Source organism: Penaeus monodon, chromosome 36, assembly GCF_015228065.2.
Source record: "Penaeus monodon isolate SGIC_2016 chromosome 36, NSTDA_Pmon_1, whole genome shotgun sequence".
Taxonomy (NCBI): Eukaryota; Metazoa; Arthropoda; class Malacostraca; order Decapoda; family Penaeidae; genus Penaeus; species Penaeus monodon.
Window position 1 is genome coordinate 119,597 of NC_051421.1, and position 17,500 is coordinate 137,096.

Here is a 17,500-nt window from a genome sequence, read left to right on the forward strand (position 1 = left end):
ACTGTTGTCATCTCTATGATGACCTGTTGTACCACATTTACACTTAATCTTGGTGTCCATTTCTTTAAAAACAACAAGATTCGGCTCCATGCCATAACCCTGGCAGTGGAAGCATCGCATAGGTTGGGCACATAGACTTTACCTGAGGTGGGTACCATGCTAAAACTTAACAGCTTCTGAAGGACGAATGTGCTGTAAAAGTTAGAAGAAGCGCTGGGTCGACTGTTCTCAAACCCACACAAATTTCTTCCTAAAACATTACTGCCACACATTAAAATTCTCTAGTTCCCAAACAGTTTCTCTCAGAATACCTCATCAGTCTCGGGAAAAGAAAATTCCCTTACAATGATGAGGTTTGTGAGGAGAACATGAAACTGAGCCCCAGGGAATGTCGCATACGCACGCAGACGTCACCCTCATCTGGTGACGAAACCTAAAACTATCAGGCTACCATCTCGCTGGGGTGATGCGAGGAATCACGGTCGACATCTTCAAACTATTTCCGATGTACTTCAAAATATCAAGATCCATGACGATACACCATCAATGATCTTCACTATAGGTATTACTGTTGAAATGCTTTCATATTTACCAGGTAAGATTTCCTGGGTGGATTGAGGAGGACTTTCACCCTCTTTACTGGTTTGGAGGCCGGGAACAATTATAATTCCCATTCTTGCCCTTTGGAAGCTGAAAGGTTCCACGAGTGACAACGGGTGATGTTCGAGGGTAATGGTCGAGGGATTGCGTAGGTCGTCATTTCCTCCCCCACACCCCACCCACCATGGGAGTCCAACGAGGGAAGCTATAGTTAGGGTTCAAAGTCTCAACAGCCACAGGGATAATGGGAAATATTACGCAGCCACTATTACAATACTGATGGCAGTCGCGGGACCTATCAGCTACCGAGCTGATGTGCCTGCTTGGACCCTAGCCATATTTGACCAGCGATGACCTTGAACGGGCCTGATCACGCCACCAGTATACCAGGGAATACAGGACCAAAGAGGTGTATTGCTAGCTGCAGGGTGCAGCGGCCAGCAATCGCCTCAACCTCAGGACCCGTCTCCTGGTTAATATGGGATGCCACACACGGCAAAACACATGTGGAGAGTTCTCCTGGTCCAAGATAAAATGAAAAAAGGGTGGACACCATCCCCTCTCATAGTCCTTGGTGCATCAGGAAGCCGTTTTGGTTAAATCCCTCACTGGTGACCCCTCAGTATGGGTAGCCCCGTTCTGGTCCGGCTCACAGCTCATTGGGAATCAAGCCCCCCCACCGCGGGCGGTGGGTTCCGTTAGGGGGGGTGAGGGACGGACCGCAGAACGGACCTGTACCTTTCTAAGTGAACTCCCTCCGTCCCTATGAAACAACCACCCAATGGCTGTGTCACCCTCCGGGGGGAAGGGAGCTCTTGCACTTTTTCCAGGCGGGTCCTTTCGTCCCTCTGAAACAATCACCCAAAGGGTGTTTCACCTCAGTGAGGGAGATGTCCTGAATCCCCCTTCCCTCTGAAACAGCCACCCAAAGGCTGTTTCACCTCAGTGAGGGAAGGGAGCTCTTGCACTTCTTCCGGGTGGTTCCCCTCATCCCTCTGAAACAACCACCCAAAGGTTGTTTCATCTCAGTGAGGGAGGAGAGGGCCTGTACCTTTTCAAAGTGAATCCTTATTCCCTCTGAAACAGCCACCCTAAGGCTGATTCACCACAGTGAGGGAAAGGAGCTAGCTTTCGAGGCGGGACGGGAAGGCGGAAGGTAAAGGTCTGCCCACGTCCGAGCACGCGCCCGAAGATGGGGTCCAGTTCACCAGAAGGTGCGCAGAGAGTTATCCTAATGCCGAAAAATCCGTAAAGGAAAGAATAGGCTAGAGGGCACGAAGCTAAATCAAGCAATTAGCATCGCGGCAGCAACCAAGGGTGGACACGAAAGCTCCAGGATAGCGTGTAAGAGCCAAGGCCGAATTTGCTATGGGGCGGGTGTACTGCTGTTGACTGTGTTGTGAGATAGATAAGCTAAGATGAATAACGGAGTAAAGAGGTAAAGAAATCGAAGGGGAGGAGGTAAAGGGGTGAAATTTAAAGGAAGTTAGAGGTTAGAAAATTCGGGGAGTGAAAACCCCTTGCATAGTCAGTATTTGTTATATTTCTTCATGTCTAGAATTTAGAGGGAGGGGAATAAGTAATTAATTATGATTCTATTTGTTACTGTTATTCTGGCGTAAAAAAAGTGAATATTGATTAGAATTTAATTAAAGAAAACACCTCTTTTATATATATATATATATATATATATATAGTTATATATATATATATATATATTATATATATATATAACTATATATATATATATATTTTTTTTTCTTATTTAATTTCAAAAATTTTTGTTTTACGTTTTATGATTTTTTTTTCATATTTTGATAAAAAAGAGAAAGGTGTAAATTAATTTTTTTTTTTTTTTTTTGTCTTGTTTGTAGAAAGTAACGATGAATAATTAATTAACTAAACTTAACTTACTAAAAAGAATGAAACTAATTAACTTTTTTATTTTATTTTTTTTTTATAATTTATTTTACATTTATTTAATTTTATATTTTGTCTTCAATTCCTATGAACAAGGAAAGTGAGAGTAAAAAAAAAAAAAAGAGAAAGAGGTTGGGGCAGAGTGAGAAATACAAGTTACATATAACGTGGGTAATGGATGATAAAGGGGGAAAAAAATCGAGATAGAGACAGGAGGGGGATGGGTGAGATGAGATGTGGGATGAGGTGAAGTGAGCGATAGTTGGGATAAAAGAATAAAATGGTATAATAAAACATTTGCGGGGTTGTGAGTTCTTGACAACTGGGGCTGATTATTGCAATTATGTTACATAAATCATTATACGGAAATACGGTGATAATGCTGATAACATAAAAGGAATAAGAACAAAACAAAACAGCAAAAAACAAAAATGAAAAATCATGTTCAAAGAAATTTGGTAATTATACAATGGAACAAGAACAAAACAGAACAAAAGCAAGCAAACAAAGGGTAAGGGTTATGGTGTGTAAGTTGTTAAAGAGATCATAAGAACAGAACATATCATGGAAGGCTTTTTTTTTTCTTCTTTTTTTTCCGTAGAATATCTCCATCCTGCTCCTCTGACTCGCGTGTCTGCCTTAGTGCAATTGCACGAGTGCACTCCCATGATCACAGGCAATCGAGTCAGAGTCCGTAGCAAGTTTGTAAGATGATCCGTCCTTGGAATCTCTCGTTTATAATTCGTCAGTGTTGTCAGTTTGTAAGATGATCCGTTATCGCTAGGCGGCCGAGGCGGCAAAGTGACGAGCCGGGAAAACATAATAGTCCAATATGCAAAGCTTCGCCTCGCCCGGCTAATGCCTATGGGGGGAGTCCAGCCTGTGTCCGACTAAGGGCCGACTCGTTCACGTGTGTCAGCTGGTCTGACTCGGCTGTACCTAGTCCTTACCCGCCGTGGTGCCCAGCCATAGTAGAACCTCCAAGCGACAGTTACACTTCTCGCGCCTGGGTGTGGCGCAACCGGCCGACCCTTCAGATGAGAGGCCGACATGTTACCACTGTACTAGCCCAGAGGCTAAGGTAAGGTAAAGTTAAAAGAAAAGACCCGTTACCCAGTGGACTCGAGCAGCGAAGAAAAAAGACTGCCCTCTCCTCTCTCCCTGCGGTGAATCGGTCCTTACTTGGACCATTCAGAGCGAAGGGAGGATCATACCGGCAAAGGCGCTCGATGGGGCGCAGCGGTGTCGCCAAGTCGATAATCCAAGAGAGCCACTATGACCTTTCGGTTGTGAGGCTTTTGCATGGGCGGATTAAAGAGTGTACCGCGGCCCCGGGCCCATGCAAATTTTGGCCTCGGCTCTTACGCGTTTTTTGGACGGCGACCGGGGCCAGCCTTGTTTGCTGGCCATGAGCTAGTGCTTGCATGTAGCTTCGTGCCCTCCTAGCCTACTCTTTCCTATACGGATTTCGCATTAGGATGACTCTGTGCACCCTGGTGAACTGGACCCCATCTTCGGGCGCGTGTTTTGGAAAGTGGGCAGACCTTTACCTCCCGCAGGGGGGGTAAAGGTCTGGGGGGGCCTTAGAGGGCCTGCCTTTCGGTGTTGTCATTCTATTTGCTAGGGACTTGGGCTGGCAGACCATCTGATGACTGCCACTCTCTATTTTTCGAATAGGAATGATGGCAGGTAGGGGGCCCCCACTTTGTCAGGGCCCTCAGCCTGGTTCTGTCTAAAAAGCTGCCCCCTAGACAGAACACTAACTTCCCGTCCTGTGATAGGGGAAATACCTGGATAAAAGTTAGCTTCTCTCCCTCACTGTGATGAAATATTTTGTAGTTGGCTGTTTCAAAGGGATGAAAGGGAAATCACCTGGAACAGGTACAGGACCCCTCTTCTCTCACTGAGGTGAAACAGCATTTGGGTGTTTCAGAGAGAAGAGGGACTCACTACAAAAACCCATCCTGCCATAGGAACAGCCTGTTCCTATGGCATCTGATGACTGCCACTCTCTATTTTTCGAATAGGAACGATAGGCAGGTAGGAGCCCCCCACTCTGTCAGGCCCTCAGCCTGGTTCTGTCTAAATAGCTGCCGCTAGACAGAACACTAACTTCCCGTCCTGTGATAGGAAGCACCTGGATAAAAGTTAGCTTCTCTCCCTCACTGTGATGAAACAGTATATGGTTGGCTGTTTCAGAGGGATGAAGGAACTTATTGGAACAGGTGCAGGACCCCCCTCTTTTCTCACTGAGGTGAAACAGCCTCAGGGTGTTTCAGAGAAAAGAGGGACTGACTTTGAAAAAAGGCCTACAGGTCCTCTCTGAGGGATGGAGAGGAACTGGTCCTGGAGGTTGAGTGATGCCGTGAATGAGTATGCCCTGCGGCTTAGCAACACGCCTCTTTGGTCCTCTATTCTGGCAAGACAGGCGGCCTGAACCAGGCCCGGTCAGGTCAATCGGCTGGTCTCCCTCGGGAGGCTAGGGTCAAACAGTCATGCTGCCGTTGGTACCCACACTGGTCTGTGAGTGCCGCTGCAATAGCTAATTGACTGCGCATATCCACTCATCACCCCTGTTGCTGTTAGACACTGGCTCTAACACTGGTGGGTGGGGGCGTGAGTGGATGAAGCACTGTCCTATTACATGGAAAATCAAACAAAATACCCCCCACAGACAGATGCTAATGTTGACGACCCGTGCAAGGCCCAAACCACGGCAGCCACCCTGAAGCCATACATGCCTCCGGGTGGCAAAAGAAAACCCCGAGCATAGGATGACACTGTCATGCCTGCAGCCAAAATGGTGGACTAGACAGAAAAACCATGTAAGAATATGTCTATCCACCAGATTGTCCAACAGATGGACTCTTGTGCTGACCCCTCCAGGCCAGCACCCAGGCCAGGAAGGTCTCTGAGCACCCCTCAGACAACCCCCTTGACCGAATTGGGAGCACCAGCTGAACCAGCCGAAACAGCCCCAAAGCCAAAAGGGCGGGCCGAAACGTCCGAGGCCGGAGACCGACTCTGAGGGAGAGTCTGGACCTACAAGGCGTTTCTCCCAGTTCAAGGTACCTGTCAAACAAGAAGGCTTCGACAATGCCTACCAACTGGTCAGGGCGTTGGAGAGCCAACGAAAAATCTGGTTGTCAATCAGAGTTGCACGAGATCAGGGCATGATCATCATGCCCAAAGATCAAGCCACCCTTTGTTTCCTGCAGGAAACAAAGGAGCTAAATAGATGGGAGGAAAGTGAGCCTCTCACCACTGAATCCCGAGGAAAAGAGGGTCAAGGTGGTGCTACTTGACTTCTCAGTCTTGTATGATGTGGAGGTGATTGCATCACACCCACAGGTCGTGAAGGCTTCCCGAATGTCCAAAGGGAAGGCTCCAACCACGTCCTGGTGACCATGAAAGGTAGCCCAACCTCTACCCTTGATCTGGGTAACTGGGGTACCTACAACCTTCAAACGTACGTGCCTGATCCACTGCGGTGTTTCAAGTGCCCGAAGTACGGACACCACCAGGCTACCTGCACAGCCAAGCCTAAATGCGGTGTCTGTAGCAAGGCACACAACACCGAGGTGTGCATTAAGGCCTACAAAGAGGAAAAGAAGGATACAACAGCCAAATGTCCTAACTGTGCCAAGAGGCATCAAGCCTGGAGCCTGGCTTGCTTTGTCAGGAAAGAAGTGGCCCTCAATTGGCAAGAGGTTGCTACGAAGCGAAAAAAGAAGAACAAAAGAACAAAACAAAAGAACAAAAGAACAAAAGCGAAAAGGCCTCCAGACCTCCTAAGAGGAAGGAAGCCGCCCCCCAGCCTAAACCGGAGATCTCCTCCTCGATGAGGGGGACATATCGATCCTGCTGACTGCTGTAGTCACAGCAGTGGCAACAGCCTTGGGAAGGACGAGGGAAGAGGCGGATAAGGCAGTCAAGGTCGCCATGACGGCATTGACCAATTTTGTCGCAACCATAAAAAGGGGAAAGGGAACTGGAAAGGGCCAAAACAGCCCCCCTCCTCTCCCTCACCTCAGGACGAGATTTCCCCTCCCCACTCCAACCCAGGCCATGCCCTCACAGGCGGGCCTAGCCACGGTGATTCAGTGCCAGAAACTGAATCAGAACAAGCTGACCTTGCCCAGGCAAGGCCAGCAAAGAACAATGCACAGAAACAGCCTGGCCAGAGAAAAGCCCAAACACATAAAGTCAGAGCTACTAAAGGCTCTCCACCCCCTAGTTGACCCAGGGATAGCCTGACAGCCGAAGAAGACCCCTCAACCAGCGAGGACTTCGCAATGGAGTTGTCAGACTCCAAAGACAGTCAATCCGAATACGATGATGTCTCTGATGTAACTATCAACTAATAACATCATGGCACACAATCTAAGTATTCTGCAGTGGAACATTTATGGCTTCTCCGCACGGAGTGCCATCCTCCACATAATACTGCGATCAAGGAGCATTGACATCGTCATGCTCCAGGAGACATTAACAGTGGAACCTGTTCGCTTCTCCGGGTATCATGTCTTCATGCTGCCACGTGCTGATGGCAAAAGAGGCCTGATCACCCTTGTCAGAGCAACAATCCCCTGCTCCGCAATAGCCGATGCACTGCACTGTGGAGATGTTGATTGATTGATTATTTAAAATTATCTGCCGCGTCAACAGCTAAGGTCATTAGCGGCGAATACCTTGTTAAATAGAAATATTAAAATGTTTAAAACTTTAAAAATCTATCAATAGATATCTTATAAATAACAATAAACAAATAAAAAATCAAAGCATAAATATTATACTCTAAGTGTATAAAATTATTGCATAAACATTATGCATAATTAAATTTTATTAAAAATATTAGTCTCCCTAAGGAAACTAATAAGACCCCTCTATGTCACAATCCTCCCCCAATACATTCTTCAGTGTATATGGGGGAGACAAGTACATACGTCTTTGGTCTGAGAATGTTGCACATCTTTCCACTACATGTGCGATCATTAAGGGCTCTTGGCATCCCTCACAAAGTGCTTGACTTTTAGCCATCATCGGCCCATGAGTCAGTCTTGTGTGCCCGATTCTTAGTCTTGTTAAGGCAACTTCTACTTTTCGGTTGGGATGGATACTAGTCACCCAACTGCCAAGGTCATCTCTAATCTCTCGAAGTTTATTTCTGGAGATATGCCTCCATTGTTCCTTCCATTTATCGCGAAGACAACTCCTGATGCTGGGTTTTAGGTCGGTGTGTGGGAGAGGAAATGGAGATGTTGAATCTCTTGCCATCGAGATTCACCTGGCTGGGGGTCCCCTGAAATTGTACAATGTGTACAGCCGGCCACACTGTAGTACCTTAGACATCAGCCAGGTCTGTGCTTCTGCAGCACACGACCGAGTGATCATAAGGGGAGACTTCAGTGCACACCACCCCATCCTGGCTCCCTGCAGGGCATCGGATGCGGCTGGCTATCACATAGCCAACGTGCTTGAGACATTCCCCGAGATCGCTCTCCTCAATACCCAGGAGCCAACGCATGTCAGAGGAGGGGTCCTAGACCTCACCCTGGCCACTGCGACTCTGGTGGAAAGGATTGGCTGGCGTGTTGAGAGACCGTCACTAGTGACCATTACGGCACTATAACTACCCTCATGGATAGTGGCCCAGCTGAAATGCCACGACCGAATCCAAGACAAGGCCAACTGGCGGGCGTTTTCAGAAACGTCTTGGCCTGCTGTCTGAGAAGCAAAAACCCACACAAAGCAAAAGGGGAAGTGCTAAAAGCCGACTTGTAATGCCATTTTTCCCAGGCAGCCTCACTGACCATCCCCAAAAACCGGCGGGGGTCCAGGAGTCACAAAACGCCGGGTACTTTAATGACGAGATTAGGGGTCAACCACAGGGCAAATATTGGAAAAACTTTTTCCGAAGGAAAAAAAAAAGAACCCCAAAAAACCTAGCCCCCCTTAAAGGGGAGGCTGTCAAGATCCCAAGGGAACGCCACAGGTCGGGCAGGGAAAGGGCGGGAAATTTGGTGAGCCCTTTTATCCCCATCCCACCCTTTCCGAGCATGGAAATGGGGGGGTCCAACCCCCGACCGACCACCCCCCAGCAGGGCGAACAGTTTTGGCCCGATACTCTGTGAGAACAAGTAGGAACAGCCTGCCAGCCAAACTGGGGGGCAAGACAAAAAGCCTACAAAAAACAACTTGCTAATATCAGAAAAAGGGCAGCCAACCTAACTGAGATGTTATTTTTCTCTGAGGGAAACTAAGAAATGCTTTTAAAGCCAGTTGTAACACAGCCCGGGCTCGATGGGATCTCGTACCCCATCTTTTCCCCCCCCGGGGATGGTAGTGAGCTTGCATTCCTGCAATATCAACAAGTCCTGGGAAACTTACCCCAGATTTGGGGAAGAGGGCTACCAAATATTTCCCATCCCCAAACCCAAAAGCGCCGGGGAAGTCCCCGCACCATCTTTTCCCCCTAGCTTCTCGCCAAGACGGCCCCGAGAGGATGGTACTAACAGCTCCGAGGGAAAAAAAGCCCCCCAATAACACCTCCACGGGTTTTACCGGGGGGATGAGCACAGCGCACGCATAGTCACGCTCTTGGGCACAATAAGCACGGGCACATCTGTGGTAGTATTCCTTGACCGGAGAAGGTTTTTGAATTGGCAAGTCCTCTTCCTTTCGGAGGCCGACCCCAAAAGGAATCAGGGGTAACTTCTGGCTGGATGGGTGAAACTTTAGGAATGAACACCCAAATTTCCAATTTCACCTATCACAGCACATGCCACAGAGAATGGAATGCCAAGGGGGGGGGTTTCAGCCAGCCCTTTTTAAACCTTAATGTCCTGCACCCTCAACATAAACCCCCCAGTGGGGGCAAGATCATCTATCAGACATTTGCTATCAGCTACTGGACCATACTGCCAAAAAAAAGCCAGCGTTGTCTGGACCTCTATCGAGGAGTGGGGGGCAGGACAGGACAAAAGCTCTGCAGCCAAACCCAAACCCATGGCTCTGAGACAGAGAGTTCAAGGCACAAGTCTGAAAATCCAGGAAATGGATTTGGGAGTGGGTTCAGGATTTCCTCTCCCTTGGGGTAAGGATAGACCAACCCTCTCCTTCCAGAAGGGGTCCAGTATCTGGTTGCCCCCAAAAACAAAATAAAGACTGTCGTCATGAGACAATGAGTGGAAGACCAGGGGGGAGCCCAAGACTAGATCATTCTATTACATGCTGTCGGGCCCCTTTGAGACATGCCCCCCTCCTCTGATTGGCTTAAAAGTGAAAATATAAAGCCCCAACGGAAAGCCCCAAAACAAAGCCACCAGGGTCATTTGGGCTTCCCAAGGGGGGGCGAAGGTCCTAAACCCTCTAGGGGAGGCAAACCTTCTCCCTTGGCCCATGTTTGATCTAATGGCAGCAAATTCTTATCAAAGGTCACCCAGGCTCCAGAAACACAACCCAAAAGACATAAAAGTTGGATGCCTAAACAAATAAAGAGCGTTTGCAAAAAACTCCTGGCTGTCTCCCCAAGCCAGGGTTAATACGCCATACTCAAAGATCCACTTCTTGCCAAGGGCATAAACCCCCCCTCACCCGATTTTGTCAAGCTCCGCCATGGGCACAAATCTCGATAGGCTCTGGGTCATGAGATGGAAACCAAAAAAGAAGGAATATTCCACCCTACCTGAAGGCAGAAACCCGGGGGCATTGAAAACCATCACTCCTCCGGGCAGCAGAACATACTACATGGAAACGGTCGATCCCTTAAACCACACTGCAGGCGCCGGTTTCGCAGCAAGGATCCCACAAAAATCCATGTGGCAACAGAAAACCCCCCTCGCTCGGCAGAGGCAGTTCTGTCAGGGAGCACTAGCCACGCTTTCCTGAGGAAGGACTGTGGTCATACCCCGGACCCAAAGGAGCCATGACTGTTTTCAGGGCTCACCCCACTGACAATATCACCTTCTGACTACCATCCTCAAAAACGGCACAGGGGTTTCTTGCACAGGGGAGAAAAATGACATAAACTGGGTTCCCCCGCCCCATAGGGATCGAGGGAATGACTTGCTGACGGCTAGCCGAAGTTCCAGGGGTAGCCCCCTAATCCCATGATAATACATAGAGCCGAAATTATTAGGATAAGTGTTGGTGATGGAATCTCCTTCCCCCTGCAGCTTCACAGAGAGGAAACGAGATCCTCCCCCTCAGCCCGCTGTACTCAACGCCACCGGGTATGAACCACTGGGCCCCTTGGAAATAAAAAACGAGGACCGAAGTCATTCTGCACAATGGCCAGGTACCTTGTTTTGGCAGATCATCAAACAATAGAGCGTGAAGAAGGTGTTAAGGGATTGCTGGAGCCGAAGCCACCTAATACTTGGGAATTTTTTGACCCTCAATTCCTGAGGCAAACCCACAGAATACAGCCGTCTGCTGATAAAGGATTATGCAAGATGTTTCCCACGGTCAGGACGCCTGCTGAATCCACCCCACGTAAGCCCGAGTGTCGAGAAACAAATAGACAGCCTAAAAAGCTGACCAAGCCCGGGGCCATAAGTAGAGGCCCGGGCGAAGCCAGAATCGCAAAACTCATAGCTAGCTAACCATGTTACGGGGGGGGGGGGGGAAAAAAATGGGGAGAGGGGAAGGATAAAGGGGGGGATGAAAAGATGATTTAGTAAAAGGGAAAAGAGTCGGGGTTAACCCAACAGCGGGTAAAAATTGGGGGGGATAGCTGATGGGGGGGAAAGGAGGACAAAGGTCGGAAGGGGGGCCTGCACCATCGGTGGTTTCCTGCCCTGGCTAGCAGGCACTCGCTTCGCATGAGCAAATCACGGTCGGGGGAGGCCGCCCCCCCGGGGGCGGGAACCTCGGCTAAAGAAGGGGGATGGGAGGGGGGGTAAAGGCGGCCTGTCCCGGGGCCATGGGGAAAGCCACCGTTTAGGACTTTTTCTCCCATGGGAACATGGTGCTCTAGCTAACCCCTGAGGCTGCAGGTGAAGTACGAGTGAATCGCTAACAGAGGCATACCCTTGCCCGCGTCGAGCAGAGATTTCTTTCCTGTCGGGGGCAGGGCTTCCAAGGAGACGTGCTCGGCGATCCACCACGGGGTTATCAACACTAGCCTGACATCTCCTCCCTCACTCGCGTGTTGGACTCCTTTCGCCAAAGGAGCCTGGTCATGGCACGTGTCGGAAATCCGAAAAACCCGTGAGATGGAGGTTTAAGGGTTAGGATGAGGGACGTATGAAGATGATGAGATTGGCGTGGGCGAGGGTTGGGGTTTCGCACGGAAAAGAGAGAGGAGGGGGGGGAAGGGATTAAAAAAGGGGGTAGGGCTCTCTTTAAAAGGGGTTTCTTTTTTTGGGAGTTTAAAAGATTGCTTTTGAGTAAAAAAACCACCTAAAAGATACTTAAAAAAAGGGGGTAAACTGAACGGTAAAAAAAAATAAAAGAAATTAAAAAAATTAATAAAAGGGGAACAAAAAAAAATTGAAAACTTAAAAAAGGGGGGGCAAAATTTTTGGCGCTCGAACCCCGCGCTCGCAGTCCCGGGATCAATCGTGCCTGACGTGATTGGGGCCGAGCCGTGGGGACAGGGTGCCGAGTTTATAAAAAAAAGGGGCCCAAGCTAGCTTAACTTTAAATAAAAGTAAAAAAAAAACAGCCCCCGGGCAGTTCAGTGGTAATGTTTGCCTCTCATTTCCCAGGGGTCGGCGGTTCGAAGTTGCAATGTCGCCGGAGGTTACTGCTGCGGCTGGGCACCACGGGGGGTAAGGACTAGGGTTCAGCGAGTCACACCAGCTACCCGTGAGTGAGTCACATTAGTCCACAGACCGGGCTCCTCTCATAGCCTGGGCGGGCTAAGCTTCGCATATCTGACTTTTCTTTATCCTTAAAAAAAAGTAAAAGCCTCCCAAAAGGGGCTTTCCCCCCAACCCGGGGGTCGGGGGTTCGCGCCCCCCTAGGCCGAGAAATTGCAATTGTCGCCCAAAAGGGTTATTTCTGGGCTGGGCACCACGGGGGAAGGGGTAGGTTCACGAGTCACACCAGCGCACACAGAGCGAGTCGGCATTTGTCGAACGGGCCGGGGTCCCCTCAGGCATACCCGGGCGAGGCTAAGCTTGCATATTGGGTTATCCTTGAAAAAAACAAGCCCCCCAGTCAGTACATGGTAAAGGTCGGCCTCCATCCAGGGGCCGGCGGTTCGCGCCCCGCCCAGGCGTGGGGAATTGTCGCCTGGACGTCACTGCGGGCTGGGCACCACGCGGGTAAGGATAGGGTTCACCCGGCTGCAAAGCTGACAAAGTGAGCAGTCGGGATTAGTCGAAATCCGGGGTCCCTTTTGGCTACCGGGGGAGGCTAAACTTAACATATCGGATTATCCTTTGTAACAAAAAACAAGGGGGAAAGGGGGTGGGGAAAATGTGAAAGGGAAAATGAGAAATCACAAAAAAAGGATGCTGCTGCCAAACCCGGAACGCCCCTGTTTTATCCCCCTCGGTCCAGCGAAAGTCATCGGGGGGCCGCCAGGGCCCCCCCCTTCTCCTGAAAAAGGCATTGGGGGGGGGGCTATCCTGACGGACAACCGAAACACGAGGTTTGTAGTTGTTGTTTACATAGCCTCCCGCGCCAGGGAGAGGCACAGAAGCATTTCTCGTGTGATCGTGAGGACGACACAATTCGTCCCCAGCCCATAGCATAGATCCATCTGGGTGCTTTATTCTGATTGACCTGTAGCTTGTGTGCGTTTGTATGTGTGTGAGTGTGAGTGTGGTGTGGTGTGTGTGGGGTGGGAGGCAGCACATCTAAGTGTCAGCACGCCACTTAGAGTAGGCGTGGCGTTTGCTGCTCCCGGAAGCGAGGGCGCGGACGAGTCCGAGCCGCATCCCCCTCGAGGTCCGGGAGGGACTCCTGGGAGAGGGAGACGTGGAATTCTCGGGAATCAGCGGACCAATTCCCGATACTTCCTTGTCTCCAGGGGTTCCCCCTGACAGGGAGAACAGAGACTGCGTCCCCAAGGGGAGCAGGTAGCGAGGTCGCCCCATGCTTCAACCTCAGGGAGGTTGATTTGGAGGCTATCCCCCAGAATGGTGTCGTCGTGGTGACGACGAGGGGGTGCGGTGGTCATCGAGGGCAGTGGGTCTTCTTTGTCTTTTTTCTTGTGCGTGTTTAGTGGTGATGGCAGTTTGCGTTTGTGTTCGTTTGTGTTTTTTGTAGTGTTTTGTTGTAAGCTTAGTCTTGGTTGGCGTTGTGGTTGTGGTTGTGGGAGTAGGTGTGCGCGGGAGGTAGAGGGCTGTGGTTGTGTGGTGGTCGCCGGTCTAGCCTCGGTGTTTGTGTTTGTTTGTGAGTGATATCAGGTAGTATAGGTCTTCGTCTTCAAAGATTTCCCTGGGAATCACACATTAATGGAGGTTGTTTCTTTGTACAGAGACAATGTTTGCGAATCTTTTTGCTTGTATTTGGCAGTTATCAAAGCTACGTGTAGTATTGTTTGTATTTTAGTGTTGATGTCAGGTGTGATGTTTTGGGGGAACTGAGGTGGGGGAGGCATTGTGGTTCTCCGGGGAATTGTGGGAGGTCTTGTGGTGATGGATGTAGATGTCTGTAGGGGTTGAAACTGTTGAGGTGTATGTTGGATTGGTGTTTGTTACGTGCTTGTCTTTTAGTCTTTAGTATTTCTTTTCGTGTAGGGCAAGACCCGCTGACGGCGACATGCTGTCCCTCACAATTGCAACATTGATGGGCTTGTGCAAGTGGCGAAGAAGTGCCCGACTTCGCCACAATGACTGCACCTTTGTTCGTGTGTGCATGCGTGTTTCTTGTGATTGTACCTGTAGCACTTCAGGCACTGATGAATCTGAATAAAGCACTCAGACTCTATGTTGTAGGTGGGGACGGACTTGTGAGACATCACGATCCCACGGGAGATAAGTTTCTGTGCCTCTTCAGGCGAGGAGCATCGGATCTTGACGATCCGGGATTCGGGATGTTTGTAAATGTTAACTACAGTAACATCGTTTTTGGCTGTTATTTCCGCCTGAATGGCCTCACACGGTCATGGCGGGATTGTCTTGTCGATCTTTTTAGCCACGACCGTGCATTTTGCCTTGGTTTCAGGGGAAGGAATGGGTTTGAAGCCCTGAGCAGTGAGCTTCTTTGGCTGGATGAGGAGAGGAAAGGGGTCATTTGTTCTGGTTTGGCTACAACAACCTTGTAACCATTGTGCACTTTGAAGCAGTGCGTGACTGCAACCTCTGTGATTTCAAAGATTTTCTGGAGAGCTCCCCAGAGTATGTTAATTTGATCATGTGACCCATGGTGGCATAGCGTAAGGGTGATGGGAGGTGAGGATGTTTGTAAATGTCAACTACAGTAACATCGTTTTTGGCTGTTATTGGTCGCTGAATGGCTCAACACGAGTCATGGGGGATGTCTTCGATCTTTTTTAGCACGACCGGCATTTGCCTGGTTCAGGGGAAGGAAGGTTTGAAGGGCCCGAGCAGTGAGCTTTTCTTGGATGAGGAGAGGAAAAGGGGTATTTGTTCGGTTTGGCTAAACAACCCTTTTAAAAAATTGTGCACTTTGAAGCAGTGCGTGACTGCAACCTCTGTGATTTCAAAGATTTTCTGGAGAGCTCCCCAGAGTATGTTAATTTGATCATGTGACCCATGGTGGCATAGCGTAAGGGTGATGGGAGGTGAGGAGAAGGCTAGCAGAGCTAATATGACAGGAACGTGCAATGGTGGAAAAGTGGTCTCAAAAAAGAGAGGCACACTGAGCCATTAACAGTCTTTGTGTGTTAGGGCTAGTCGGGGTTGAACCCTGCCGAACGGGCGTGAACCCTTATGTGCTCGGCCGGCACCTCGCAGTAAAACTGCCAATTGCCACAGTGCTTCGCGTTTTTAATTGTAAGTTCTCTGGCCTACAATTAAAAACACTAGCTTCAGAGTAAGGTGAGTGTGATAACACCCAAAGTTATGCACACAAGGCCAAGGTCGTCTTTGCGTGGGGTGTCAAATAATCTCTTTACGAAGAGAACCCACAACAAAAACCTTGGGACCTAGAGGTCCTGAAAGCCCTTCCCAGAGGCTAACAGCGCCGCCGAATTTATACCTTTGAGAGACGCCAAGGTGGCCAGCCCTCTCTCCCTTGTGATTGGCTAATCCGCGTCGCGCGCAGGTGGGCTCGCAGGTGAGCTGGCAGAGCTGCTGGTCGCTCTCTTTGCCATTGATGGCGTGGATTAGCCAATCCTTTGGGGATTCTGAGGGCGACTTCTGATTTTATTTTTTTCTTTCTTTCTTTTTAGCCTTTAACAGCATTAAATTAAAATTAAAATTAAAATATGGTCATGATCACAGTTCAGGGTCGGTGTGTGTGTATCGGTGTGGGTGTTTCGTGTTCTGTGATTGGTAGTGTTCTGGGCCACCAGGCGTTGTTTGTGTGGGTGTTTGTGTGTTTTTCAAGATGTTATATTGTTCGTCTTCTTGTTCGCGCAGTCTGGCTCAGGTGACTTTGCCTCGTCTGTGTATGCGTGTATTTAGTGGTTCCATGTTGTATGTTCTATGTAGTGTTTCTGCGGAAATTCGGTCTCGAAATATTGCGCCGTGTACCCAAAGTAATGCTTTGTTCTGTACTGATTGCATTCAGAGTTTTTGTGTGTTTGATATTGCAACCAGCGGGATAGCAGTGTATTCTAGAATGGGTCTGACAGTTGTTTTGTAAAGTCTGAGTTTTGTTTGTGGTGTGTAGCATGAAAAGCGTTTTAGTTTGGTTAGTGTTGTTCGTGCTTGTGTTATTCTTTGTTTAATGTGTGTTGTGAAGTCTGTGCTTGTGAACTGAAGTCCGAGAATGTTTCCTGTATGATTGTTGATTGTGATTGGTTGTGAATTTCTACGTGCTATGGGTATGAGTTTGAATTTGTTTATGTTTGTCTGTATTTTCCAGTGGTGCTCAAAGGTGTTGATCATGAAGTGTTGTGATTTAGAGGGGTGTGTGATAATCTATGTGATATCGTCTGTATAGGAAAAATAGTTGCTGTATGGTGTTGGTTCTGGCAGATTGGCTGTATACAGGATATAAAGGATTGGCGATAAAACGCTTCCTTGTGGTACTCCACTTCTGAGGTGGATGGGGGTGCCTAGGTGGGCTCCCAGGCGTATTGTAGCAGTCCTGTCGTCCTGGAAGCTGCAGAGAAGGCGTGTAAAGTGTAAATAGTTGTGTTAGCTTGTATTTGAGACCGTCATGCCAGACCTTATCAAAGACCTTGCTGACGTCTCGTAGAATTACGTTCGTCTGGTGCTTGTTAGCGAGACCGAGAGCGATGGTGGTATTCTCTGGGAGAATTATGTTCATATGTTGTGCGTAGTTTGTAACCTCGGTCTCTGTGGTGTGGTCGAATCGGGCATTCTCGGTGGGGGAGATTTGGAAATTCTGTTGCCAGAATTCCCTGTGGAGAGGCTCCATCTCCTCCACCTAGTCAACCTTCTGTCTATGTGCGCTGTATATGTGTGATTGTCTGCTTGTTCGACCCTATGAGCATTTTAAAGGAACTACAAAATTTCTTAGGATCTTTCGTGTTTTGAGTATTTCCCAGTGGTGTTTGTTCATTACTTTAATTTCGTGTGTAATTTGTGAATTTCTCTGTATCTTGTGCGTAGTTGTGCGTCCCAGCCCCATGTTAGTGTAAGTTCATGTAAGTGCCTGTATTGTATTAGCAATTTCAGACGATGTGTTTCTCTGTATTGGGGGATAGTCTTGTATGTTGTTTTGGGGATGTTGGTCTGTATGTCTGTGTACCACTGTTCAAGGAGGCAGGCGATAATGCCCGTTTCATAACCTAACAGGCAAACAAACAAACCATTTTATGTTCTATTTAAAGTTTGTGTATGTTCCCTGTTCCATTTATGTTTTGAACATGCCTTTACCATTTTATGTTCTGCATTTTTTTTCTTTTCGTTGTTTTTTTTTTTTCTTT

The 17,500-nt window shown here is 48.7% G+C and overlaps 1 long non-coding RNA gene across 1 annotated transcript in view; it reads right to left on the bottom strand.

Annotated features, from left to right (window-relative positions):
- LOC119595650 overlaps positions 1 to 17,500 on the bottom strand; it is a 33,281-nt gene that overhangs the window by 13,904 nt on the left and 1,877 nt on the right. The gene's annotated exons all lie outside the window — the stretch shown is intronic.